The sequence below is a fragment of the Pinus tabuliformis genome, chromosome 7, assembly GCF_031772625.1.
Source record: "Pinus tabuliformis cultivar Carrire ecotype Pingquan chromosome 7, CPIR1, whole genome shotgun sequence".
Taxonomy (NCBI): domain Eukaryota; kingdom Viridiplantae; phylum Streptophyta; class Pinopsida; order Pinales; family Pinaceae; genus Pinus; species Pinus tabuliformis.
Window position 1 is genome coordinate 1,655,186,836 of NC_142293.1, and position 21,942 is coordinate 1,655,208,777.

Here is a 21,942-nt window from a genome sequence, read left to right on the forward strand (position 1 = left end):
TTAAGCCCTAGATATTGAGTTATTACATTTATATTGTTACGTAAGCTACAACATTTTATTGTACTCATTCATTATAATCATGCATTTTGTCTCCTACATACACATACACACACCAAGGAAGCTTAATCTTAGGATCATCATATCTTGTTTTGTATTGTATTAATTGTAAAAGAATGTTTTGCCCTAAAAGTGAATTGTATTAATTGACTTCTTATCATTTCTAAGACTCTTGATTCAAGACACATTGATTCACCACTATTCCTCCATCACTTAGAATATATCAAAATTAATTAAAATACAGTTTTCAAATCCAAAACATGTATTCTTTGCATTTTATTCAGCATACATAAAGCAACATTCAACGGTATAGAACCTAATCATATGATTACTAACAACCAAACAATCTTGATATAAAATTTTCAAAAGCAGTCATGGCTCTAAAAGACTGAAACTTCCACAAATAATTCGGATATTACATATGTTCCGCATTACTTCACAACCTTGAATGTCCATTCTTTCTTCTTTTGTATATCCTACCTGAAAAACCTTTCAAATCTTGATCAATACATATTTACTACTCGAGGCTCTAAGAAAGAATAGGGTATGAAGCACAAGTTGCAACACCTGCAGAAACACAATCCAAAATTGTGTTATCACGTTTTCTTTTTCATGTGCAACCTTTCAAATCTTGATCAATACATATTTACTACTCGAGGCTCTAAGAAAGAATAGGGTATCAAGCACAAGTTGCAACACCGGCAGAAACACATTCCAAAATTGTGTTATCACGTTTTCTTTTTCATGTGCAAAGCCTTTGAAATGCAGATTCTTGAACAAAAGAATACAATATATAAACAAAAAGGCATAAAATAACTTACCACACATATTCTTCCCCATCTCTATCTTGAAGAATCCATCAGCACCCCAACTCTCTCCCCAAGAATTCTTCATGATCCAGTATGGAGTCCCCTCCTCACTAACACCATACCCAACGGCCAAGACTGCATGATTGACATCCTGCAAATAAATTTCACACCCACTTTAATGCTTTCACATACAGTGGCCCCGCAAGCATTTCATCAAAGCCTCACGAGGTAAAAAATTGGGAAGTTTTAGACACAGAGACAGTCCACAAATGCTTCGGACATCCTTTATTTAGATCGAGGATTTCACATCAGGATTATAAACTTAACAATTGATCATCCAATGCCTATTTTTGTTATAGTTTGGATGTTTCAATAAAATAAAGCAATGGAAAATCAGCTTCGACGTATTTAGTTTTCTCTAAATTTGAATCTAGAACTATACTTTGTTTGGAATAATCCTTTTGAATAAAAAAAAAACTTTTTAATCATTAGCGATGAATTTCCCCGCACCGTTGGGCTTTGACCACAAGTTGGGTGGGTGAAGACTCCTTCCTTGTAAAATCGAATTTCATTAATAGCATTGAATGCCACACTGACAGGGCGAACTAGACCCACAGCGGCTTTGAGTTCATCCTCTGCCCCCTGTACATCATTTTTCCAGCATAAAATTCATTTACTTCACCAATGTATTAATTGAAATAGTTGCATATATTAGCAAATAGAAAGTTTGAACAAAATGTAAAGCAAAGTTACATTCTCAGCAATGAAGGAAAATCTGATGAGGGAAATAGAAGTTACCAAACTGATGTTGACACTATCAACAACCTTTACACCGACATTGGTTGCATCATATTTACAAACACCATCTTTAGCTTGGTAAGGATAAGCTTCCTCAGTGTCAAGCCCTCCATTGTATTTGATATACTCAAATGCTTGGGATGGCAGACCACCACTGCAACCAAAGTTGTTAAAATCTCCAGCACAATCAACCAGTTGTTGTTCAGACAAGATGACAATCTTTCCTGTAGCCTGAGTATAGGCAGCCTCTAGTGCTCCAGTAGTGCTGAAATATTTAACCAAATGTCAACTTGATTTTGGTCTACTAGAGTTCTGAGTGGATCATAAAATTAAGTTGTTTCTGAATCATTAACTTGATTTATAAAAAATAAAAAAATAGAGTGGAGCATCTACCTGAATGTCCAGCAGGATCCACAACTGGCTTGGTTTTTTATAGGACTCACTATGCCTTCTTCTCTCCAGTCTTTCTGTTAGCACAACAGTCCAATTAAGAAATAACACATATTAAAATATTAAAAAAAAAACACTTAAATATTTTTACGATTCCTCAAATTACAAATGCCAAAGAAGGAAGAGAAGATTAATCCAATCATCTAATACATAGTTGAAAGGGTGTATCCAGGCACAATAACATTTTATTGACCTTCTTGTGCAAAAAAAGATGTCATATTTTGTATTCACCAATATCTTGAAATTCCTTTCCTTTATATCCTTTTCCCATGGGGTGAAATTATTTCCTAAAGAAATAGGTTGCTAAAAAAAGGCATGAAATTCATGGAAGACTGGAAAATTCTAAACAGAATTGTATGCTTTATATGTCTACACAAAGTTAGTAAGACTGAGATACAAACATAAAGAAGCTTTGAAGACTTTCATTACTCGCAATGAGTTTATTTAGTATCATTAAGAGGATTATTGTATTACCTTCGCAGGAGGCTTGGCATAGGTCAACTTATGATTACTGTAGCAGCAGCTGAACAGTTTTGTGAAGCACCCAAATATTGTCCATGGAATTCCTCCCATGATATGTCAGCAAACTCTGCAAAACATTGTTCAACCTACTTTATCAGTTCCAACTCCATTTCAGCTTTAGTGTGATCAAGGTAAGCCCTGATGAACCCAACAAACAAATTTCATAGCATGAGTGCATTGTAAAATTTTATATTGTTCCACAAGATCTTTTTTTAAAGTTCCCTTATTTCAAACTTCGATTTTTTGTAGTGTCTTTTCTAATGACCTACTCATTATTCTTGTTTTGTTTGGTTGTCATTTGTTACTTCTATCAAGCATGTTCAACTCTTTCCTTCCATCTTTCGCAGACTTAGGTTCGCAGATTTTAATACTTCCCCTACTTACATCTACTAAATGTTGGACAGCTTGGAAATAATGTCATGGTATCCCAGCACTCGAGTGAATTGATATTCTATTTATATATAACCTAGAGTTTTGAGAAAAATGAATTAGGGAACTAGTTGGTTTGAAAGCATAGACAAATAAGATTCTATGTGATTTTCGCCGAAATCTTTCTCTAACTAAGAAACTAGTTAAGCACATTGTCATAGTCAGTAAAACCCATGGAAGTGTTGATAGAGACCGTAGATAATTAAAAATGGAAAATGTGATCAGTAATAAAATATAAAAACTAAACAAAAATTCGTATTATAAGAAAAGATGAAGCCACGTGGGTGTAACAGTGAAGCAGTTACAAACCCGTGAAGCTGCTGTCACAACCAGACATAGGCAACAACTGGATATGACATCCTTGCTGCCACCAGCCTGTGCAAGAGAACTGTTTATCTCTGTAACTAAAACTCTGTATATTGTTCTCCAGTTGAATTAATTTTAGAGCAATTTCTGAAATCTTCTTGTGATGAATCTTATTGATAAAACTTCTGATTTACACCGTTTATGACTCTTAGAATTAAAATTGCTGATGTAATTACCTGTTTCATTTCGATAGAATTCACTCTTAAAAAATTAGCATACTAAGACTTTTAAGGAAAATAGTAAAAAATTAGCATACTAAGACTTTTAAGGAAAATAGTAAATATATTACTTTTAAGGAAAATTGTAAATATATTTAATTATTGTTAAAAAAAGGAAATAAAAAAATTGATTCACTTTATATTTATTAAAATAGAAAAATTACATATCAATTAGTTTCAGATCACCAAGAACCTGGTATTTCATACATCATTAAATAGAGAGATTGAGCCCAAAACACATCTCTACAAAATGTAAAAGAGACACTGCAACTAAGATTCAACTGAAAAGCAATAAGAGTTTTGATATGAACTATACTGAATGGTTTGAACTATTCTGATGATGTGATTTTCACCGAAAATTTTCTCACTTTTTAGAACAGCATATTTTCAAAAAATATTAACATAAGATTTCACTTTTCAAAACCGTATATTTTTAAAGAAATATTAACACCAAATTTCCCCACAATCCAAATAGCACAGAGAAATGAACCATCAATACACAGGAATCCACAAATATGTTCAGAGAGAAAAATCTATTGTGAGAAATTTTGTAACAATTTCTGAAAAATATACGAGTACATTATGTAAGTATCATTATATAAACCAGTATTTTTTTCATCTGAAAAAATAGATATGTTGAAAACCAAAATAGACTATTGTTTTGTTGACTAATCACAACAATAGCAAATTTGATTTTGCCATTAAATAATAATTTTAAAAATAAAAGTTTTATACAGATGGAGATGTAGCTGTAAGGAAAAGAGTACCATTTTGATGTAGCTGTAAGGAAAAGAGTACCATTTTATTTCCATGAGTTATGGGTTTTTGGAATTATTGAAAATCCTTGAAATTTAAAAATTTTTATAAGTATTTAATTGTTTTATTAAGAAAGATTATTTTTATTTTATAAAAAAAAATAATTTATTTCGATGTTTTCTAATTTTTATTTGTTTTTATAAATTATATAAAAAAATTAAAATTATAAATAAGATAATTAAGTATTTTAAAATTAAAATAAATTTTATTAAAAATTTAATATTAAATATAAATTTTTAATTATAATTTGGTTAAGCTAAATTATATATCAAAATTCAATTTACCAGAAAGCATAAATAAAAAACTAAATCTAAATACAATATTTCCTAATTCATATATCAATATTTAATTTCTTTGAAAACAAAAGATTATTGCAAATAAAGATTATAATTTTTATTCCAATAATTTTTTATATATATTAAAAATATTCACTATAAATTTTTGAAATTATAATTTTACAATAAAAACAATATCATATTAAATTATATATCAAAATTCAATTTCCAAAAAAATATAAATAAATAACTAAAATTAAATATAGTATATAAATTTTGAATAATTTAATTAAAAAATACACCTCTTATCCTAATAACTTAATATTATAACAAACTATAATAACTTAATATTATATCAAATTATTTAAAATGTGTTTTGTTTTTGTAATTGTATCTTTTTTTTCGCGTGTCAAAAGATGTTTGTACAATGTCTCTATATCATACTAAGTTAGAGAGTACCTCAACTCAATAATTCAAAAGAATATATATTAAAAAAAAATGATTTTTTTTTTTTTTAATTTCTAACCTGGGGAATAGCTATATACCCTCCCTCAACAACACCACAACAAAGTTTATGGCATATGGGGAATAGCTATATACCCTCTCTCAACAACACCACAACAAAGTTTATGGCATATGAAACTATTAGACGTACATGGAATCTAAAGAGACATGAATGATACAACAATTAATTGCCTTTACTATTAACATAGATTTATATTTATAATACATTATTGTGATTGTTGGATTCATCTTCCAATGTTTCTTGGGCTCCTTTGACCATTCATCTCCCACACCAAAACCCTTGAAGGCTTAGGTGTCCAACATTCTCCCCCCACCGCCCTTTAACCCGAACGGGTATGTATGAGTCTAACAAAAGAGTTGTAATACAAAATGTGCAAAAATACATGGCAGCCCTAGGCTGAATGTGCTCCATGAAATGTTGGTATAAGGGGGTGGTTTAAGGATAACCACCAACACTGTAATGCTTAATGCAGTTCCCGGAACTCTTCCAAGTCTGGCAAGAAGTTGAAATCTTCTGCTAGAGGAAGTGTCCCTAATGCTTTGGAGAGGGAGACCTTCAACCTGGAAAATGGGACATCTATAACCTGTGGTGGTTTAAGGATGACCAACAACTCTGGAATGTTTAATGAAATTACTTGAACTCTTCTAAAACTGGCAAGAAGCTGAAGTCTTCTACTAGAGGAAGTTTCCGTAATTCTTTGAAGAGGGAGAAGCTCAACCTGAAAAGGGAGGTCTCACCTTGCATAGATGGTTTAAGGCTGACCACCAACCAATGGCATGCTCGGGGGCATCTTTGTCTCTGGATACAACTCCAAATCTGATATGATAGGTTGTGGCTCAAGCTCGCTTGATGTGGCTTTCAAGCTTATATATGACCATCACTTCCCCCCCCTGTTAGATACAAGGTGAGAGGATGAAGAGATCTCAACTGCAAGACTTTTTAATAGTCGAGAACAAATCATGTGGCATGAGCGAAATATCTTCTTGGTTGTTGAAGCCCATCACCAAGAAGTGATCTATCCAAGATTAATCTGTGTTCTTGCAGGAGGCTTGTTTTTGAAGCATCTGTTTGAAGAATGAGTACGCTGACTAGAATTCTTGCACGAATGAAGATAAAAACAATGATCTTTCATATGGCCATCTCTGTCACAATGTTGGCATTTGACATTTTGTTGTTGTTGCTATGGAAGAAGAGTAGAATCTAGAACATGTGAAGGTGAGTTGTCATGAAGAAATCCAACACTCTAAAATTTAATGGGCTTTGAGTAATATGGAATATGAAAGGACACCTCCTTATCATATCCAAGACCAGTTATGTGCTTGTTATGGACAAGCTCTTCCCAAGGTCTGATGATGTGCTTGGGAAGTGCAAGTTGAATTTCTGCATCTGCATGCAAATATGCTCCTAAAATGGGCACATGATGGGATTCAAGTTCAATTTTATTGATTTTGCCACTTGTTGGTTGTTGATGGGTGTCATGATGCTTGTGTTGTTGTAACTCATCTCTCTATAACTGTGATTCAAGTTGCAGAAATTCTATCTTTTCATGCGCATTTTGCAAACATGTTTGAATGTCTCAGAGAGAGGCTTTGTTTATTTTTATTGTATCATCAACAATAGAATGTAACAAAATTTCCATGAACTCTAATACTTCAGAAATTTGAGCCATTTTCTCCATACTTTATAAAAACATTGATCACAACTATGAACAAATGAAGAAGCAGCCCCTACTCACAATACTATGTCAAGAATCTTTTCTTTATCACTGGAGATTTGGAACTTTGAGTAAGTCAACATTACCATCGACTAAGAAATTTTTAGCTTTGGAAAGAGAATAACTTACAGTTCAAGGTATATAATTCAAAGCAGAGAATACATCATCATATATATACCTCAATGCACATATAATTTTTCATTTTTCATACCAAGCAAGTTGTCAATGCAAAGAGAAGAGCCACCATACCACATACCACTTGCAAAGAATACCATGAATTACACACTCTCCAACATATACATACCACGACCTTCAAAATATATGCTCCATTCACCATTGCACAAAAATAATGCAACAGATAAACTAACACCCATCACAATGCATATATATGGCTTCACCATATATAAAATAAATGCAGCAAACGAAGTTTAGATGACACTAGTACTCACGGAATTGTAAACACATCAATGCACCTTCTTCACCTTCAAACGCACAACACACCACCACATTCCAACACATATTCAATGTAGACAGTCATGATTTTAACCAACACACGGTTACGATTGAAATGATACAAGAGTTATCAGTGCACATATCATGCATAAATACAACTGCAAGAAGGTAAACTCCAAATGCAACAACAATACTCGTAGGAATGAAGGTACTAACCAGATGGATATGCATGGGCCATATGCATTTCCAGTGCCAACAAAAGTCTTGTAGTGTTGTTTTAATCAACCTTAATTGACTTACAATGAAACATTAATTGTCAGCCCAGGGTAGGCCTTGTTGTTTCATTGGAGTTCACAGTGTCTGTTCCGATACAATCCAGCCAAGCATAAGAAAGTGCAGAAAAGTTGTAAAAGATGTCGTTGATCTAAATTGCTAAATCAAACCATGCGTGTAGATACAAAAACACTCTACAGAATTAAATCACAACTCACAGCTATTGAAGTAAAGGCGCGCCACACAAGAACTAACATCTATTCTAGCTGGTTACTATTACTATGTTGTTTAACTCTGTGTAACAGCATAAGATAAATAGAAACAACAGCGAATGCAATCCATGATTTGTATAGCAACAACGAGAAACCATAAATCAATGAACTGAACTGAAATGTACACTACCTAATCACTGCAATCCCTGCCAAAGAGGAGGGCCCTTCCTCCTCAGTAGGGCACAGGAAGAACACAAAAATTGATTAACGAATCAGTTGGAAAGTAACAACATCACCATGCCAATTGATATTGAATAAGTTCACGATTACATAAACAGAGCAACGATACTCTTCTATATTTCGTCTGCTAATACATAAAAAGTCGAGTCTTTTATAATTATTACAACCCAAAAATCAGAAAATAGATCAGTCATGAGAATCTCTCGATTCTCATGCCGATAAAAAATAAAAAAGTTACAACTTATTACTAAATAAATATACATCGGTTGCAACTGCTTGAGTTTTGTTGCTTCAAAAATAAACAATCCTACTACCGATAGTTTTTATGTGGAATAGTACCGACATTTCCAGCTTCGGTGCAATAACATTGAGCAGATGGTGGTTTGGGATGACGCAACATAACTAATGACAACACCGTTGATGTGACGGCGGATCCACGCGAGGTGTAATAGCATTTGATGTGTAACAACAACCTGTAACGGCATCCAATGTGTAACAACAATCTGTAACAACAACAACCTGTAACAACACCTAGTATATAACAGTGATCTGTAACAGCACTCAGGGTGTAACAGCGAACCGTTCTACCCTTTTCTTGCAGTTAATCCTTGCTTCTTGCCTACTTCATAGCTTCATTAGCACGAGCCAACACCTGAAAAAGATGAACTTCCCAAAATACTCCTTCAATGCTCTCCCAGTTAGCCACAAAAAGGAATAAAGCCTCGTATTATTCGGTAAAATACAGCAAAGTAACATGACACTAAAATGGATTGGAAAGGTAAGAAAAGTTTGTGTTTGGTCATATAAGGGCACAGGCTTGGAGGATAGAAAGGTAAAAACATGGGAAAGAATGTGCAGAAAATAGGTAGAAAACCACACCCAACAAGGCCCAGGTCTCAAAGATAAAGATGACAATAATATGTGAGCCTTCAACATATTCAAAGTAGCATACAATAGATCTGAGCCGTGGAATTTCAACCTCCCCACTCAATTTCAAAAAATACAATGCCAAGGAGATTGCCTTATGCAATTCTCAATGCTCAACATTCAAATGGTCATGCCAATGCACCAATACCCTACAGAGCTCCAAGTTATTTAATATCAGGATATTTTATTCTTTAGCAATTGACAGGTCAAATCAATCCCCCTATAGGAAAGGTCGCAAAATTGTTGTTGCTACATATAATCATCTTAATTTGGTGCTCCAAATGTGTCATGTTTGAATCTCCCAAGGCACGAAAAAGTCGCAAAATTTTGAATTTCTGACCTCATGTTTCATGCCAGGGTTTGTGCTCATAAGAGCATGAAAACTGGGGTAATATAAGTTTTTTTTTTTTTTGTAAGCACAAGATTTGGAAGAGGATGAAGCAGAAAGAAGTTTCCTTTAAGTGGAGCTTGCTCTGGGGAGAGTATCAAGTGCAAGTACAACTTCGGTGAGAATCTCATCAACAATGGCCTTAAGCCACATTATACATATATCATCCCCTGTGTCTGAAGCTTCAGTTAGAAACCTCTCAAAAATGACTTTAGTTTACAGGGAAAACTCAAATGTTTCAGCTAAAGGAGTTGAGCTGAATTTACTAAGTTGGTAACAATTCGAGCAAATGAGACGTAGTTGATAGGTCTGGAGAGATAAATAAAAATGCAGAGGTGTTACTGCAATGGTAGGAAGGTGATAGAGACGTTAGAAAGAGTGTTGGCAACGATTTTTGTGAGGGAGAGGAGTATTTTCTTAACCAACAATCAGGTATGCAAAGATATGAAACGGTCAAGTGCGCAGATGTTCTCTTTTTGCTGAATATCCTAAAACCTGCATACAATCTCCAAGCCAACAAATAAAACTGCTCCAATGACAGGATTTCAATGCATGTAAACTATGCATGGACTTCAACACAGAGAAATATATTTATAGCACAATCAACTAACCAACACAAAGATGGTCACGATCCCCCAGATGCATTTTTCAACAACCTTCCATGGGTTTCACAATTTGGATTCCCAACTAGTATACATTCAATCGTTCACATTGTATACAATTGAAGCACTAGTCCTAGAATATAGCGTACAAGTGAGGAATTTAATCATTGTAGAGAATCACATAGGAAGCTCTCCAACCAATGCTCACACCAACAAAGAATTAACGCTCCAAATTTTTCATAGGAAATAGCATAAACAACTCTCGGTGGGAGTAGAAACTAGCAGAAGATAGGAGTTACAAAACTAAAATGGGCCCTGTGCTCTGATACCATGTTAGACGCACATGGAATGTGAAGAGACATGAATGATAGAACAATTAATTGCCTTTATTATGAACATAAATGCATATTTATAATACATTCTTGTGACTATTGGATTCATCTTCCAACATCTCTTAGACTCTGACCATTCATCTCCCACACCTTAACCCTTGAAGGATTAGGTGTCCAACATAAACCTTTTTTAAAAAAACCAAAAATATTTAATTTAAAAAGGTTTTTTTGAAAAACAAAAATCAAAGAATATATTAAAATTGATAACTAAAACAACTTAGGAATTTCCAAATTATTTGGAAATAACTATAATCCTTTGTGTAATAACACCACAACCAAATTAATAATACTATAAACAATGTTACAATTCTAATAAATTATTAAATTTTCTAGTTCTATTGAAAATAATATAATTCTTAAATCAATAAAATTTGTTATTTAACATGATTTTTGTTATTTAATATGTGTTTTTGAATGTATAAATAGATTCAGTTCTTTAAAAAAATTTGGAACACTTGCATTGTATATATTTCCCAACTCAAACTTATGATTCCAACAAAACCAATGAATCCCTATAAAATTTTGGAGAGAATTTATCAAAAATATATTCCCAAAAAAATAAAATTATGAAAGAATTAAACTAGCCCATAAGATTTTGAATGCATGGTGAATAGGTGCATTATTATAGGAACCAATTTCGAGAGAAGAATCATACATTCTCGGCTCATAGGGTATTCTTAAACCAGATGCCGAATATGTTCTTAGATACTGATAACCTACGAATGGGGGGACTGATTACGATGGAGGAAGTTGAAGGAGTTCTGAATTCCAGTGCCAAGGACAAGAGCCCTAGACCTGATAGATGGGGCATTGAACTATTTATTCACTTTAAGGATCTAATGGGGCCTGACATTCTGGCAGCTATAGAGGAATCTAGGACTAATGGATTCAATACAAGGGCAATCAATGCCACAATTATCTCTCTGACACCCAAAAAGGAGCAACCTTCATCTTTTGTGGAATTCAAGCCCATTTCCCTTTGTAATGCTATTTATAAACTTATATCTAAAATCATTGCAAACAAAATGAAATCTTCCTTATCTAAACACATCTCTCTAGAAAAGTTTGGCTTTCTGGACCATCAACTAATCTAGGACACAGTTGCAATCACTCAAGAATGCCTTCATTCCATCAAGACCCAAAAAATAAAAGCTAGTCTTATGAAGATCAATATTAATAAGGCATATGATTACATAGATTGGGAGTTCTTGCGATTGGCACTATACAAGATTGACATCAACCACCAAAATATACAATGGATTATGGCATGTGTAGCGACTGCAAACTTTGCTATCATCATCAATGGGCTACCTACCACTTACTTCAACTCTTCAAGGGGGTTGTGACAGGGATGTGCCTTGTCACCATTACTGTTCATAATTGTTTTTGTTGATGATGATGATGGTGGTTAATGTCCACTGAGACCAAATTGGTCTATCGGACCTATAATTTTCTTAGTTTTTAATTATCTGGCTCCTCATCTTTCTTGGCGAGATTGGTGTTGTAGCTTTCTTTTTTTTCTCTACGGTCTTCCAACTTCCTTTATCTTGCATCCCCTTCATCTCTTCTAGTTCTTGGGACATTGGTGTCTTAGCTTCGCGATCTATTGTGTTCATCCTTTTGAAGATAGTCGGAGAAGAAGTTTGGTCTAGGAGATCTGCTTTGCTGTTAAATGAAGATTTATTTTGTGCGGTCGAATCCTCATAACTGTTGATTTGTTGGGCGGGGCTTTCTCCCTGCCTGTCTTGAGAGTTGTTTCTTTCCTGCCCGATTTCTTGTGATTCAGAGTTTTCTCTAGAGTATTCTTCTTTGATGACAGTGTAGTGTTCTTTTTGTGCTCCTTCCCACCATGTAGATCTGTGGTGGTTGTTTCTAGCAGAATTTTTCTGGGAGGCTTTTGGGCAATTTTTGGCTAGATGCCCTATCTCAAAGCAGGATCGACATCTGAAGAGGACACTTTCGTAATCGAGTTTCTGGTTCCACACATAGTCTTTACTTGTTAGGTGTATTTCAGCTGGGAATCTAGCGCTGAAATCCATTTCCACACAGATGCATGCATAGGTGGTTCTTGCATATTCCTCTGTTTCTGGGCACCTGCAATAAAATTTCCCAATTGTATTTCCAATGGCTTTTAGCGAGGAGAGATTCCAAAGATGCAAAGGTAAGCTTGGCAATCTCACCCAAACTGGTGCTGAAGTTATGACTGTTGAAGAGGGATCGAATGATGGGTTCCATGGCTTCATGAATAGGCCTGAGTTTTCCCAAAACCAAGGGCCGGAATGTAGAATACATTGTCTACTTTCAGGATTTTCAAAATCTACTATAAAGAAACCCCTAGCACAGGGGTAGATATTAATTTCATCAGAAATGACAGGCTTCCATACCTCTGAGATCCAGTTGTGGAGAGTTGTTAGTCGCGGCCAAAAACCATTGAACCGGTAGATTAGGGCATTTTCGAAAAACTTCAAAGCCTCATCAAGTGAGGCCTGGACCACCTGGACAGTGGGAGTTGGGGCTTCACTGACGATATGGGCAGGAGCTTGCCCTCCAGAAGCGGATAAGCCAGCAGCTATTTTCGTGAAATTGGGAGCCATATTTTACTTGCCCGTAGAACCTAGCCGCAAAGAAATAAAGTAGAAGATAAGATTAGATCTAGATCTCGCTGTAGAAGATTAGATCTAGAACCTAGCCACCTAGATCTAGATCTAGCCACAGAAGATTGGATCTAGAATCCAAAATGTGAAAACAAACTTATTCACTCAAAATTTTCAAATGCCGGTGACTAACCAAATCTCATCTAAACAGCGAGTGTGAATCAGATCGCCACATCCACTATAAATAAATAACCAGAACCCTTCGCGGCAGATCGAAAATGGTAGATCGCCTCGCAGTGGAACCCAGAATGGTAGATCGGGGTAGAACACTTTGCGGCAGATTGAAAATCGTAGATTATATGTGATTATTAATAAATTTGAGAAAATATGGCAGAAAATTTCCTGCAGGAGCGCTCAGTTTCCGCGGCTAAAATGCCCTAAACACAGTTGTTGCAGCAATGACGCGGAAAAAGATTGAAGATGAGTGGAGGCCTGCTTTGACCATCATGAGAAATGTAGATCCTTCCTTCCGAGCCAGTCACACCACCTGATCATAACTTATATTGCGCGGATGCAGAGATTCCTGTAGACGTTGGTAGAAACGCGCAGCGTAGAAAGTACTACAACTATAACTTTAGACGTTGGTAGAAACACGCAGCGCAGAAACACTTCAGATCTGCAGCGCAGAAATAATATAATAAAATATTATATTACCTGTCCTGCATCACAAAACCACTTCAGATCTGCAGCGTAGAAAACCGAAGATATTACAACCATACGCTCCAGCAGGAAATACGACACGATTTGGTAGAAACGCGCATTACGTGTTATGGACGGATTGAGTAGGAAATTTTCAGAAGTAAGGAATAGGGGTTTGATTAAAGGGATTAATGTATCAGAGGACATATATATTACACATTCGATGTTCGTGGATGATCTGCTATTGGGTGGAGAGAATAACATTGAAGAATGGAGTCAGATTTATGAGATACTAACTGCATTTGGTGCGGCTACAGGTTTATACATGAACAAAGGTAAATCAACCCTTATTACAGATTCATAGGATGCAATGGTTAGTATGGAAGTTTTCCACATGTTTTGAATTACAAAGATACAAATAGATGAGGGATTCAATTACCTCATATATACATTGAAACCAAACAAATATGGAAATAAAGACTGGGAGTAGTTGTTAAAAAAAATTGAGAAGAAAATATTCTTTTGGAAAAATAAGTGGCTTTCCCTGGGGGGTAGACTCACCCTTATCAAATATGTTCTATAGAATATGTCAGTCTATTGGATGCATTTGTATATATTTCCAAAGGAAATTATACATAAGATCAATAAAATATCGACTAGATTTCTTTGGGCGGGTAAAAGTACAGGAAGGAAATATCACCTGGTTTGTTTGTCCTCCATAGCTTGACCTATTCAAAGTGGCAGATGGGGTATATTGGATATGGAACGCTTTAATATTTCATTGATCACAAAATCCCTTTGGAGGGCACTATATGGCACAAGTATTTGGAAAAATATCATGAAGGGGAAATACCTTTGTCATATTGAATCTACACAGTGGATTAGAGAAGGGGCTAAGGAGTATAAGGGTGCATCATACATTTGGCGCAGTATGATGAAAATAAATAGTGGCTCTTTATTGGGATGAGATGGGAGATTGGCGATGGTTATTAGATTCAGGTGGGTTTGGATGCTATCAAGGGTATGAATGGTCATCATTCACTTTCTGCCCCATTATTATATCATTTATCCCATATAGGTATTACTTATATCTGGCAGGTGGCGACTGAGCTAAACAAAATTTGGGTACTCGAACGTGGCAGAATGCAGAGACTATGGGGTTGTCAGGGAGATGGGGTATAGAATGGAAGGATTACATCCATTGTTTAATTCATACTAGAGCTTTTCTCTCTGACGTAGAGGATAAAATGTGTTGGGTGGGCACACTTAAAAAGGGATAGATTGCAGTCAAAGACATATATTCCAGATTCCCTTTAGATACATATGATGAAAGACTCTAGTGGTATAAAAAAACATGGTATTGGGACATTCCCATGAAGCTGAAATGTTTTAATTGGCTAGTTCTTCACAACAAAGTGCTTACTTGGGATATATTAATCCATAGGGGATTTCAAGGACCAGGCATTTGCTCCCTATGCTTGGAAGCCATGGAGGACACACATCACCTATTTTTAATATGTCCATTTGCAACAGCTATTTGGGATGGAGTTATGACACTACTCAACATCAAAGGAAGGTGGCAACAGGGATTGATTGAGGGATGTCTATCCTCCTGGTTCATCTCACATAAGAAACACTCAACATTACCCTCTATATATTCTGAGGGATATGGAGATGCAGAAACAAAAAAATATTTAAACACTGAGAACCAAATATCAAGGAAACAATAATAAAGGCTGTTAAATACTTCAGGGAGATTGGACCAATTATTAAAAAAGGCCATAGAAGTATCATCAAGTATATCAACATTTGGAAGGAACTCCCAACTAGGTTTTTTGATGGGCCATGTGTGCAAAGAAAATGTGGATGTGGGACATATATTGTAATGGAACCTGGCACGTTTTACCACTTTTGGTGGGAAGGAGGAAGGGGCACAAATAGCTTGGCATAAGTTATTGCACTATGGGGGACATTACTATGTGCAAAATGGTTGGGTATTGAGACTTTAAAGATTTACTGGGACTCAAAAGGTGTCATAGAATGGGTATGTTGTCACTCACTGCATTAGGGGTTTCAATTGGTCAAGGTTGCCCAAGAGAATTGAATTTTGGAGCCACTTTCCTAGGCCACAGAAGATCTCAGAGCTTAATCAAACCCACTCCAATGCCTAGTGCTCAGAAAGAGATTTCCAATGGTATATAGAAGTCCAAAAAAATGACTCTTGGATCAGAAGTTAGAGCCTATTGAAGATTACCTTTGGAAATCCTAGAAAACCAAGAAAATGGCTAAGTATGAGGGCATCCCGCAATCCCACATCCTGCAAATCAACAGTCTTGTAGTCATAGTAGTTCTGCATGGCCCCCGCAATACCTGTTGGGCCATCCTTAAGGAATTGCGGGGGGGAGGATCGTCGATAGTGTTAAAGCATCGGGGAGGACAGAGGTCGATTTACACTGAAATCAATGAAAAAAATGTCGGGCCTCACCCTTCTCACTTCTCCACGTGGCGAAATGTGGTAAATCCCACATCCCATAATCCCACAATATCTGTGGATCGACGGGGTTCTAACTTAGTAGACCTTGTGGGGGCCAATTCTGCAATACAATGTAAAAGTCCTAAGGGAGGCCGAATTTATTTTGCATAGGAGGAAACCTATGCAAAAACAGGGCTTTGTCACCCCCCTTCTCTCCTCCATGTGGCAGTGTGACAATATGGAAAATCTCACATGTCGCAATCCCACAATATCGACGGATCAGTGGGTTTTTCATTCCAAGACCATGCGGGCGCCGATTTTGCAGTATAGTGTAAAAGATCCAGGAAAGGCTGAAATTCATTGACAAAGGAAATGCCTGCAAAACCAAGGCAGTCGGCCCCCTTTCTCTCTCCTCCATGTGGAAATACGACGAGTGACGTGGTAGTACGAAGGGTGACGTGGCCATACAGAGGACATGTGTCACCCAGTTTCGACGTTTTTAGGGGTGAAATGGTGCCATTTCCAGGTGCCACGTGTCACCACTCATAGGATGACACATGGCAGCAATGATGTCATCTTGCAGATCGTCGATCAAAGCCATTAAGGGGAAAATCCAAAGGTAAGGTGCCTGTGATTGTGATATGCGGGGGATCCCCCCAGATACAATACAACATGTGTTATATTGTATAAGGATTTCACATCCAGACTATCAGCTCACACTAAGGAAAAAGGTAAACGGTCCCCCTCTCCTACAGTGCGATTGTGATGTCCTTGGTAGGCCTAATCCCGTAGATCGTTGATCGCAGTTGTCTAAAGAAGAAGCTTAAGGTAAAGCACAGTAATGGGACAATATGTGGTATTTTTCTTTACAAAAGAAAAAGGCTCCCAGACACAGGTATGATGGCCTTACCACCTAATGGATATGCCCCTGGTTCTATCCCTCGGTCATCTGAGGAAAGCCACATTATGGGCTATAATAAAGGGGGACTAAAGGGGAAATCAAAAGTGCCTGTTTCCCTATTTTAGAGGAAAAAAGCCCACACCTGAGAGACTGTGTTGTTACACTGCAATACATATCACCCACTACATCAAGGCACTGATAGTGTGGGATAGAGTTTTAATGGGCAGATGGGACAGAATCTAAAGAATTAAATGGAGCATGGCACAACAATGGAGCAGTACATGAGACTCAGGAAGATTAATGGCCCAACATGGAGCCCCATCCCTCTACATAGATAAAGACCACAAATACGGGCACTTACAGTCGACCCAAACCCTACTCCATAGAACAAGGCATCCGAGCCATAAAGGCAGAAGTGACGGGGTCAGTTGAGCAGCATAAGAGGCCATACCATGAGTAAATTACAACCTGAAGTAGAGGGGATCATAGGATGTGCACAAAGACTCTTCATTTACTTTTTTGTCTAGTTATTTACTTATTTTTGTCCTGTAACATGCCTTCCTTTCAATGAAGCTTTTAATTCCTTAATGTTTTGGGCCATAGAGCCATCTCTGACTGAGACAGCTAGTCGACTTGACAGCTGAGTCTAGACTAGAGATATTTTTCTATAATGAATGTTCTTGCTTCTCTCTCTAGATAAATAAGGGAAATCAAGTCTTAACAAAGGTTCAGAAATTCTATAGAAAATAGTACATGCCATTTTCAAAGTATTTTTTCTTTGTAATTCATATCTTTTTTAGAATATCAAGTATATGGTGGAGATTTCCCCTTCAAGTATTACAGTATGTGTTCCTTCTGTTAAATCTCATTTCATGTTCATCTTTCCTCTCTGTATTCTTGAAAATTATAGCTTCTAGAAATGTTTCAAGCTTCATCATAGATTTATTTGTATTGATATGTGAATGCAAGTGCATGTAATTATTTCAGAGATTCACTTGTCTCAATACTGTTGATGTGTATACCCATGTGGGTTATTGAAATCATATCTTTAAATCTGCAACACGTGAATCATATCATTCTTCCCCTCCTTCACCCATTATTTATGCTTGTAACTCAAATAAGTATAGAAATCCTTAATGCCTCAAGCTCTATGAGTTATGTGTAGAATGCTTGAAGCCTTATGCTCTATGTGATGAGTTGCTCCTTCTCCTTGTCCTCTCTCATATGCTCTTGCAAAATCTTATTAAATTGTAAGCCCTTGAATTACTTGGCCTCCACTGTTTTCATGCATATTTCTGAGATCTGAACTTGTGAGGAAGTACCAGAAATTCATGTTTTATTTCTTTGGATAAATGAACCAGCCCATTTCCTATATATATGTGTGTGTGTGTGTGTGTGTATGTGTGTGTGTGTGTATTTAGAAAGCATAAGTGATGTCTCCAGTTTCTTGTAAATAATTTGAGACACACCAATTTAGATGTGCCTAGGCACTGGTCTTGTAAGAAATCCAAGGTTGTCTCTGGGAGGTACAACATCTTTTGGCGTTGTTGTCAGGGGATCTTATTGAAGGATTTTTTCCCCTGGGATACAACAAGTTGAACACTCTTTTTATAGGTGAGCAGAGTTTGTTCTGATTGCATTCACATCACCTTGGTGACTCCACACCCCCTTGGGTACTCGCTCAGATACATCCCATCAGAAAGCCCCATTTGTATATGACCTAGAAAAGTTAATTTCCAAGAAAATCTAGAAAGAGAAACTCCCCCTGACTATGTTACCATCTCACCAGCCTTTGAATTTCTCTCATCTAGTTCTCAGCCTATTACTGCTCATTATTCAGGACTTAATCCTAAGGCCCTGACATACCCTCCTTCCCCTCCAAACATTGTGGTCTTGACCCCAGTTCCTCAAGAAAACTTTAATACCCCTCCACTAATCTAGATGGCTCTTCCAGTATTTTTGCTAAACAAGTATGCACCTATTGATCTACCTCAGCCCTTAAGTGTCATGCCCCAATATTACCTAAAGCTTTTGCATAGATTCAATGGGGAAGATGACAACACATTAGAGATACACATAGAAACCTTTTGTGCCTTTGCTGAGAACCTGAATGTGGAACATCTGGATGTGGTCATGAGACTTTTTGTACAAAATCTTGATGGAGAAGCCAGAAAGTGGTTCAAAGGCCTACAAAATGCCTCCATCAATACTTGGGAGGAGCTGGAAAATGATTTCACCCAGAAATACGGAGAAAAGATGAATCATGAGTACCTCTTCACTGAGTTTAATTTCCTAAGAAAAATACCAAAGGAGGATACTTCAAAATTTATCAAAAGATTTAATAAGAAGTACAATAACCTGCCAACTGACATAAAGCCTCCTCTAGCTGTAGCTCATGTGGTTTTCTTGGGAGCCTTTGAGTTTGAAGTTGGTTTTACCCTGAGAGAAAGGAAGTCTCTCACTCTAGACCAACCTTAGATTGATTCTCTAGAAGTAGAAGCAAATATGGCCTCGATAGGGAAGTCAAGGGTAAAGCAAGAACCTACTAAACCCAGAAGAGGGAAAGAAGAGGCATCCTCCTCTGGTCAAGATAGAGAATCATCAGACCTGAAGTGGGATGATCTAGACAAACTCATCAAGAGTTTATCACAAAAGGTTGGAAAGCTTGAAATTAAGAACAAGAACCTCTCCAGACATAATGCTCCAGTCAACAACTAGGGCTATAACCCGCAATATAGAAGACCTCCACTGCAACTACTTCCAAGGGAAAGAAACAAATAACTTGAACATATCCCTCACCCCTTATACTTGGAAGATGGTCCTGACAAACAAACATCAGATACACAAGAGATGCAAGGAAATATATATTTTGGTTTTGCTAAAGAAGAACACGAGAATATAGCTCACTAGGAGGCCAGTTATGATAAAGAAGCAGCAACAGATGAGGAAGATATGGATTATTATTGCAAATAGTGTGCAGAGTTCATGCAAACATAGCACCAACGTAATTATAATCTAAGATATTCAAGGAAGAGGACGATAGAACCAGAATGGCAAGGGGAAGATGCTCCTGAATTGGTTCCTCCAACACTAGACAAAGGGAAAGGTAAGCTCCATCCTGACCCACCCAAGGTAGAAGTCTATGAAAATAAGGAAAGCAATGGTCCTAAGGGGCAGATAGAAAAGGAGGCACCTATTTTGCTAACAACGGCCAATGGGAAGGGAGAAGGAATAAAGTTGAGAGATACAGAAAAGGTCCAACCTACATTCAATCTCTAGAAGGAGCTTGAAAAGGTAAAAATTCTTGTTCCTCTGACTGAGCTTCTAAAGCAACCTCATTACAAAGCTCAAGTCTCTCAATTCATGCATCCATCCACCTCAACATCATCCCATGATAGTTTGAACCTCCAAGAGGAGAGGCCCATGGTTTTTTTTGGGTCGCATGTGGAAGAGTTGGACCCTTCTACTGCACCTTTCTATGTGACTTTCGTGATCCATGACCTTTTGTTGCATAATTTCATGTTGGATTCTAGGGCCTCACACAACCTCATGCCACTATCAATAATGGAACAACTGGGTTTAGAGATCACTAGACCATACAAGGACTTGCACTTCTTTGAATCCAAGAGATTCAAGTGCTTAGGCATGATAGAGGATCTGGTGGTAAACCTAGCTCAGATCTCGCTGAAGAGTTTGGTAATGGATATAGTGGTGGTTGATATACCTCCTTGTTTTGGAATGATATTATCCAGATCTTGGGGTCCCAAAGTGGGTGGCTCTATCAAGCTAGATCTGATTTATGCCACCATTCCCACTGTTGGAGGTGAGAAAAGGAGGTTGTATAGAGAATCCCGGTTTGTGAAAACCGTGACCCCAGCTAAAGGCTCAGAAAACTCCCCAGTGCCTGGGAAGGATATCGACATCTCCTTCCTATTCTTAGAAGAAGATGAGAATCTCTTAGAAGAAGCATCAATACACTTGACAGGGAAGTTGAAATACCAACACTTAAATGAAAATGAAATATGGAAATTGTACTTCGACGGAGCAAACTAAAGAGAGGGAAATGGAGCTGGAATATTGCTGGTATCTCCAAAAGGTAGCATGATACCCCTCTCAATCAAGCTCGAATTTGAGGCGACCAACAATGTGGCGGAATACAAAGCATTTCTCCCGGGGTTACAAATGGAAATAAATATGAATATTGAATGCATATCAGCCTATTGAGACTCTGAGCTAGTCGTAAGGAAGATCCAAGACCAATGCCAAGCCAAACACCCCAGGCTGAGGACATACTGAAATGAAGTGTGGGACTTAATCAAAAATTTCTTCCTCGTCTTTAACATCTAGTTTCGGCCCAGGGAATAAAATAGGATGGCTGACTCTCTTGCGGTAGCTACAAGCACCTTCATGCACCCACATAATCCACTCCTCAGATATGAGATAGAAGTCAGACATAGACCTTCAATACCTGATAATGTCAAACATTTGCAGGTATTCGAAGATGACGAGTAGGTAAAAGGATTCACAAAATTCATTGGGGAGTTTTCCCACTCCACCATCGATAAAGAAGAAGAAGAATCAGAACAAGAAGCCACTTCGTGGAAAGACATAGTGGCTAGGTAAAAAAAATTGCAACTAAAAAGGAACACCATCCCTCATGGACTTGTTCCACTAGAAAGAATATTTAATAAAGATTACATAGCTTCCAAACAAATGGCCCTAGATAAGGATGAGCAAGTTGAAGACTGCAACATCAGATCAGAGGAGGAACCCCAGACTATCGAGCTGTCCAAAGGAATCCCCTTACA

The 21,942-nt window shown here is 36.9% G+C and overlaps 1 pseudogene across 1 annotated transcript in view; it reads right to left on the reverse strand.

Moving 5' to 3' along the window:
• Window positions 1-343: 343 nt before the first annotated feature.
• The window catches only part of LOC149254805 (thiol protease aleurain-like), a 129,109-nt pseudogene continuing 107,510 nt past the window's right edge, over window positions 344-21,942 (reverse strand). The window contains exons 3-8 of the transcript XR_016266317.1: window positions 2,589-2,703; window positions 2,058-2,131; window positions 1,665-1,929; window positions 1,377-1,508; window positions 879-1,017; window positions 344-624 (exon numbers count right to left, since the gene is read on the reverse strand). The product of XR_016266317.1 is annotated as a thiol protease aleurain-like (transcript). The remainder of the gene's footprint in view (window positions 625-878; window positions 1,018-1,376; window positions 1,509-1,664; window positions 1,930-2,057; window positions 2,132-2,588; window positions 2,704-21,942) is intronic.